The sequence below is a fragment of the Delphinus delphis genome, chromosome 12, assembly GCF_949987515.2.
Source record: "Delphinus delphis chromosome 12, mDelDel1.2, whole genome shotgun sequence".
In the NCBI taxonomy this organism is placed as follows: Eukaryota; Metazoa; Chordata; class Mammalia; order Artiodactyla; family Delphinidae; genus Delphinus; species Delphinus delphis.
Window position 1 is genome coordinate 9445998 of NC_082694.2, and position 7037 is coordinate 9453034.

Consider the following 7037-nt stretch of genomic DNA (forward strand, 5'->3'; position numbering starts at 1 on the left):
GGGGGACTCAGGCAGGATGTATAAAAATGCTAAATGTGGAAGCCTCCTGAATAAGAATGACATGGTTTCTTGGTTTCTGATGACAAGTCATGTGACTTACAGTGTTTGCCTTTTTACTTTCATCGTTTGGATCCTTGGAGCCCAATTTGATGTTCAACCTTTAACCATTTAAATCTTAGGGCCCAAAATTGCACAGGGACTTCTCTGGTGGCGCAGTGGTTAAGAATCCACCTGCCAGTGCAGGGGACACAGGATTGATTCCCTGGTCCAGGAAGATCCCACATGCCGCGGAGCAACTAAGCCCACGCACCACAACTGCTGAGCCTGCGCTCTAGAGCCTGCGAGCCACAACTACTGAAGCCTGCGCACCTAGAGCCCGTGCTCCACAACAAGAGAAGCCACTGCAATGAGAACCCTGCGCACTGCAACGATGAGGAGCCCCTGCTCACTGCAACTAGAGAAAGCCCGTGTACAACAAGGAAGACTCGACATAGCCAAAAATAAATAAATAAATTTATTTTAAAAAACCACAAAAATCTGTCAAAGGAGCAAAAGACCAAAAAAGACTGAGGAGCCAACTGTTCCAGATGAAAGGAGGTTAAGGAGATGTGACAATAAATGCAATTTGGACCTGGATTAGATCCTGGACATGGAAAAAGGAGAGCTTCTTGGGACTCAATGAAATGTGAATACGGATCACGGATCAGATAAAAGTATTAAATCAGGAAGTAGTTAAACTTTCTGCTTTTGAAAACTGCACTGTGGTAAAAGAATGTTCTTGTTCTTTTTCTTATAAAATACATACTGAAGTCTTAGTGGGGATGAGGGTGAGGACAACTGAGCTACAGACTCATCCGATGACCGGCTCAAAGAAAACTTTTAAAATTCAGATAAATTTCTATCTTCTATGCTATGATTATCCTAGTAAATCATTAAGAGAATGTGAAATTCTCATTAGTCCAGGTTTTTGTTGGGCTGCATTTAACTTCGTTTTTGTTTAGCAGGCATGCTATCCTGCTAGAAGAAAAATCGTGAATCCAAAATTGGCCACAAAATATATACTAATAAATGTTTATGCTCTGATCACAGATAATGCATATGGGTGAATTCAATGCCAACATTTGGTGCTTTTTTCTCTATCTCAATTGATTTGACACTGGGTGGGACATTTAACTTTTCTGAGTTTTAGTTTCCATGGCTGTAGAATGGGGATTCTACTCCTTGCCTTCAAGGGTTGAATATAAGAGAAATGCAGAGCACCTGATATGGTATCAGACACCAAGCAAGTGCCTTCCGCGCGTCAGGGAGTATTACGGCATGTGTCTCCAACTCTCTTCCTATTAGCTTAACTGATTAGAGCCTGGGTCTGGGAAATCCCAGTTCTATGCCGGCCCAAGGCAAATTAGTACTTTCTGGTCATAAGCCAGCCCCCATTCTTGGATTCTAGGTCATCCATCAGCAAATGCAAGATCCTCCTGATGAGCCATCAGGGCCTGACCTAGCCTGGTGTCTCACTTTCCCATCACCGTTCACAAAAAGCCACTCAAAGCCATGACCACGGACACATGGGCCCCATATATCAGGAAAGGTTAGTATAAAACCTTTGTTAGATATTTTTTAAAAACCAGCAATCTCTGATGGAAACAACTCAGAAAGGTGGTCGCCTCTGAGAGTGGAATGGAGGTTGCCTGGGAAGGAGTGTGAGGAGCTTTCTGGAGTGTTGTTAATGTTCTACATCTGGATAGGGGTACGTTGCAGGGTATACATTTATCAAAACTCAGAGGACATATGCTTAATATTTGTGTACTTCATAGTTCACACATGCATTTTGCCTCAATAGAAAAAAAATCTGTAAACACAGAACTCTAATGATATGCATGTTGAAGTATTTGGGAGGAATACCGATAGCTGCAATTTACTTTGAAATATATTTTAAAATTAGGTGCATTAATGGATGGATAGAAGAATGGATAGATGGATAGTGATAAAATAAATACAGTAAAATGTAAATGGTAGAATCTAGGTGGTGGGTATATGGTTGTTTAACTGCACAATTATTTCTGTTTTGCTGCATGTTTGAAAATTTTCAAAATACAATGTTGGAGGACGGGAGGAGGAATCAATGCCTAGAGCCCAGGACCTTGAAATGGACTGACATTTAAAATACCTGATTATTTTCAACACTGAATCCACAATTCTCATTGGGTTGGATAAAGAAAGCATGATTATAGCAATGAATAATCAGTTAGCTTTTTTCTAACTTCACCACTGGCTGGTCTAGCGAACCGTAAGATCCTGGACAAATCCAGATCAAAGATGAAGGACCAGTGTCCAAGTGCAGGTTCAAGGTCCAGGTCTAGGTTCATTACCAAAGTATAGGAGAACAGTTCAGCCACGAGCCCTGATGACTTCACGCAGGTCCAAAGTCCAAGTTCAGTATCCACGTCCAGATCTAAGGTCCAGGCCCATGTCTATAAACAAGGTCAGGTCTAGGTCCAAATCTGAGGTTAAACCAAAGGTCCACATTCAAGTTTATTTGTTTGTTTGTTTATTTATTTATATATTTATTTACAGCTGCGTTGGGTCTTCGTTGCTACACACGGGCTTTCTCTAGTTGTGGCAAGCAGGGGCTACTCTTTGTTGCAGTGCATGCGTTTCTCATTGCGGTGGCTTCTCTTGTTGTAGAGCACGGGCTCTAGGTGCGTGGGCTTCAGTAGTTGCAGCATGTGGGTTCAGTAGTTGTGGCACACATGGGCTTAGTTGCTCTGCGGCATGTGGGATCTTCCCAGACCAGGGATCGAACCCGTGTCCCCTGCACTGGCAGGCGGATTCTTAACCACTGCGCCACCAGGGAAGTTCCCACATTCAAGTTTAGAAGTCCAGTTCCAAATTCTAGGTTCTAGGTCCAAATTATAATAATGTCAAGCACATGTTTCATTTCAAATTCATGTCCAAGCTCCAGGTTCAATGTTCAAGGGCAGATCAAGTTTCAGTATGAAGTTCCAGGATGAAGGTCATATCTAGGTCCAGGACTGAGGTCTAGGGTCCAGGTTTGAGGACCATGTATCAAGGTTCAGATCTATAACTAAAGATCAGATTTAAGGCCAGATTCAAGGTTCAGGACTAATCCAAGTACATGGCTGAGGTCTGCTGTCTGGTTTTCAGGTCCAAGTCCAAAGACAAGGTCAGTAGCCAAGGCCTTTGACCAGGTTGAGATCTGAGGTATAGTCCAAAGATCAGGTCCAAGGTCTAGGGCTAGGTCTGAGTTCCAGGTTCAAAGTTCAGGTGCAAGGTCAAAAGTCTACTTCCAATGTCCAAATCCAGGATTTGGTTCAAGGCCCATGACTATTTTTGAGGTTCAAGTTATATCCAGGCTCACATCCAAGGTTGAGGGACAAAGTGCAGGTCAGATTTGAGAGGATGAGGGGAGAATGACCAAAAAGGCAGAGTAGAAAGACCCTGAGCTCACCTCCTCTCACGAGCACAACAAAATCACAACTATTTGCAGGACAGCCATCAATAAAAAAGACCAGAACCTATCAGAAAAGATCTTCTACAGCTAAAGATATAAAGAAGGAACCATGTCAACACAGGTGGGAGGGGCAGACTTGTGATATAATCAAGTCCCATACCCCTGGGTGGGCAACCCACAAACTGGAGAATAATTATATTGTAGAGATTCTCCCACAGGAGTGAGAGTTCTGAGCCCCACTTCGGGCTCCCCAGCCTGGGGGTCCTGTACCAGGAAGATGAGCCCCCAGATTCGGCTTTGAAGACCATCAGGGCTTAATTTCAGGAGTCTTTGGGAAGACTGGGGGAAACAGAGACTTCACTCATAAAGGGTACACACAAAATCTCACGCTCACGGGAATCCAGAGCAAAAGCAGTAATGTGACAGGAACCTGGGCCAGACCTACCTGCTGGTCTTGGAGAGTGTCCCAGAGAGGCTGAGGGAGGGGGTGGCTGCAGCTCACCTGGGGGACATAGACACTGGTGGCAGCAATATTGGCGAACATTCTAGTGCGGGAACAATGCTCCTTGGGGCTTCCACCTTGGCTCATTAGGCCCAAGACCGGGCCCCGCCCAACAGCCTACAGGCACCAGTGCTGGGAAGCCTCAGGCCAAACAACTAACTAGGCAGGGACACAGCCCCACCCATTAGCAGACAGGCTGCCTGAAGAGTTCCTGAGCGCACAGCCACCTCTAGATACGACCCTGTCCACCAGAGGGCCAAGACCCAGCTCCACCCAGCGGTGGAAGCCGGCACCAGCTTCCAGACCAGCCTCACCCACCAGGGGGCAGACACCAGACAGAAGAAAACCACAATCCAGGTGCCGAAAGCCACTCGCTTTTCTTCTCTGCAGAGGAGGCTGCACAGTTGGGAAGCCCAGGGGTGCTCCTTCTGTTCTTTCAGGCTCCCGGGCTTGTACCAGTGCACTCTGCGAACCAGCTGTGCCCCCGCGGTGCAAGGGAGCGCCCACCCTGGGGGCCTGGCAATTGCTTGGCACTTAAAAAAACTTTCTGGAGGGCTCCGGGAGCATTGTAGGGGTTCGGAAGTGGGTCTCGGAGGCTCCCCCAACCTTGACTGCATTTGTGTGCAGCTGAGTGCGAGGCCAGTGTCCAGTGAGGGACAGGGGTTGCTCGTGTGTGATGTCAGAAGAGAGGCTGGACCGAGGGTGCAAAGTGGGAGGGAGAGGAGGAGCCCGTTTAGGACCAAGATCACAGGATGTTTCCGGCTTTCAATTGAAAGGAGAGGGGTGCCCCCCCAACCCTTGTAATGACTGTGGGCTGCAAGGGTGTTCTTAGATTCTGGTATTTAGGTTATTTTCTTTTTTGTATTAAAATAACGCTGCAATAAACATTTGTACATGTCTCTGGGTACACATGTGTGAAAGCTTACCTGTGTATGGGAGCCAGAAGTGTGGTTGCTATGTTACAGGAATAAGTCTTCAACTTTACTCAACAAAATCACTCCCTGCGCTTCAGATAAGCATTTTTCTTCTCCATTTTATTCATTCAGGGTTTGCATTTCACCTCTCCTTCCTCAGGGTATTGCTAATGGCCCCAGACCCAGAGAAGGAATCTGCCTTGGCCTCCTTCTATTTGATAGAACCCTGGCAGAAGGGTCTGAGAGGGACCAGAGTGTGCTTGATAAAGTTACAGCAGGTCTCTGGTCCTGCTTAATTTTGGGAGTTGGCAGCATCAGATGTCCGAGGGCCAGTGTTTCAGGGGGGATGGAGCAGTCTTCTCTCTTACTGAATCAGTTGAGTTACACATTTTTTCAGATGCTCCTTATACTGTTACTGCCAAGATATCCTTTGCCCAGCTCCGTGTGGTTCCTTGAGGCCTGGAAGCTTTGGGACTCTCCAAGCTTGAGGCATTGGACTCTTTACCAGGCTGGTTTCCCCAGAGCCAAAAAGCTCCAGCCCGCTCATCTGAGGTCCTGCCACCTCTCACCTCCCCAGGGTTCTGCCAGGGATCCTGCATCAGTCCATACCTTGAGGGGTGCCCACCAACATTTTCTTTCTTTTTTGTTTCAGAGACTCTCTCTTGAGACAGACAGACACACACACACACACACACACACACACACACACACACACACACACACCTCTCAATGAGCTTAGATTCCCACAAAAGGCACAAAGAGAAGCTATCTCCCAGCATGGATCCCCACGGCTGAACCCAGTACAGAGGGAAGAACGGCCTTCAGGGGCAGCACAATGGCTGGGCGACCACAAACCCTGTCTCAGGTCCCAAGACAGTGAACGGCAGTCCTGAAAACAACCCGAGACCCAACTTCCCAACAATCTTGGAACAATCTTTTCATCTTAACTAGATGAAATTGTATTCATTTATTTCTCTAGGACGATAACGTGACTTTTTGTGCACCCAAGAAGTTGAACGGGCCATCCCCATTATACTGTGTTATTTTAAAGTTTATTCACAACAACTCTGTGAGGTAGGCAATATGGTTCCCATTTTTCAGGTGGGGAAAGCGAGGCCTAGTGAGGCAAAATAACCTGCCCAAAGGGGCAGGGCTGTGACTTGAACGACAGCAGTCCTGATTCCCCAAGGCCCATATTCTAACTTGCCACCCAAACTCCTTGGGCATAAGCACAGGACAAAGCTGGGGAAACGCTTACCTAGCTTCCTGTCCATCCATGCCTTCCTGAACTGCCTGACCAACCCCCATGGTGACCCGGGACAAGTGATGCCAGGAATCTGAGCATCCTGCTTGGGATACACTTCTTATATATCTGAATTCTTTGAATCACTCACTCTGACAAACGCTGCCGCTTCGGTTGCATTTTCTTACCTGCTTTTGTACTTATCCCCTTCACATCGAGCATGTGCTGTCCCTGTTCACCAGCGCCCGTTCTTTTGGGGAAGCCGGGCTCATTGCCCTAGAAACATACCCCAGGACTGAATCTTCCCTTATAACAAACTATGAAGCAGGAGTCATCCAGTATTTTTAAAATCCAGGTCTCTATTTTTCCTGTGCAAACATGAATGCAGGCAAAATTAATAGTCAAAAGGCTTTTTAAAATATATGCATTTTGATAACACGTTGCTAGTTACATTTTGCTGTTGATATGAGCTTGGATCACACTTTCCTTTAATAGGCCTTTGAAATTCCTTTTAGAAAGTTAAAACGGTCAAATGGTCCATGGTAAAAACCAGAAGAGACCCACGTAAATCCAAAATACATACCTGAAAAGGCAGCACCTTTTGGATGAACTACATTAGGGCCGAGTTATGTAGAACATGGATTATGTAAGAGTGGACCACAGAGACTTCAAAGCAAATGGAGCATCTTGTCTGAGAACAAGAGAGAACAGGAAGAAAGAAGAGGAGAAGGAAGACAAGAGAAAGAAGGAAGAAGAAGGGGACACAGAGACAGAGAGATTGATGGAAAAGAGCATCAGGAAAACCTACATATACGGCTTCTCTGCATCAGGAGAGTGACTCGTCTTTGGGTAATTTACAATGTGTATTAAGCAAAGGATGGACCATTAACGTAATAATTCACAAAC